This window comes from Buceros rhinoceros, unplaced genomic scaffold (genome assembly GCF_000710305.1).
Source record: "Buceros rhinoceros silvestris isolate BGI_N320 unplaced genomic scaffold, ASM71030v1 scaffold24814, whole genome shotgun sequence".
Taxonomy (NCBI): domain Eukaryota; kingdom Metazoa; phylum Chordata; class Aves; order Bucerotiformes; family Bucerotidae; genus Buceros; species Buceros rhinoceros.
This window is the reverse complement of record NW_010406980.1, coordinates 14,632-15,187: the sequence shown is the minus strand read 5'-3', so window position 1 is coordinate 15,187 and position 556 is coordinate 14,632. Positions and strand designations below refer to the sequence as shown.

The 556-nt window shown below is 55.0% G+C and overlaps 1 protein-coding gene across 1 annotated transcript in view; it reads left to right on the top strand.

Moving 5' to 3' along the window:
• The window catches only part of LOC104491853 (guanine nucleotide-binding protein G(k) subunit alpha), a gene marked incomplete at its 5' end in the record, with an annotated part of 11,352 nt that overhangs the window by 2,465 nt on the left and 8,331 nt on the right, over nucleotides 1-556 (top strand). The gene's annotated exons all lie outside the window — the stretch shown is intronic.

Sequence of the window (556 nt, the reverse complement as noted above, 5' to 3'; positions counted from 1 at the left end):
GAGACCCCCCAGCCTCTCCGGGCAGCCTGGGCCAGGGCTCCCTCACCCCCACAGCAGAGAAGTTTCTCCTCCTGTTCTTTATCAGATCAGTTTTACTGCTTGCCTTCCCCGTGTGTAGTGCTGGAAAAAAAAACATTTCTTGTTCTGTGCCTGGGTGAATTTGCCCCAGGTTTTTAGTGGCAGGGGCTTGGCTACATCACCTGCACTGTCCCCACAGAGAGGAGTGACACCTCCTGAAACTGAGCCCTAGTGGAACCACCAAATTTGGGGTGAACAACTTCCAATAGTGGGATCTGCTTAAGAAGGCCCCAAAAGTGACCCAAGGGTGGAACCCTCTGCTGGGAGGAGAGGGGAGAGAGCTGGGGGGGTTCAGCCTGGAGCAGAGAAGGCTGCGGGGAGCCCTTAGTGCGGCCTGTGAGTGCTGCCAGGGGCCTCTGAGAAAGCTGGGGAGGGGCTTTGGATCAGGGTCTGTTGGGACAGGACAAGGGGTGATAGGTTCAACTGGAAGAGGGGAGATTTAGATTAGATGTAAAGAACTAATTCTTCTCTGGGGTGA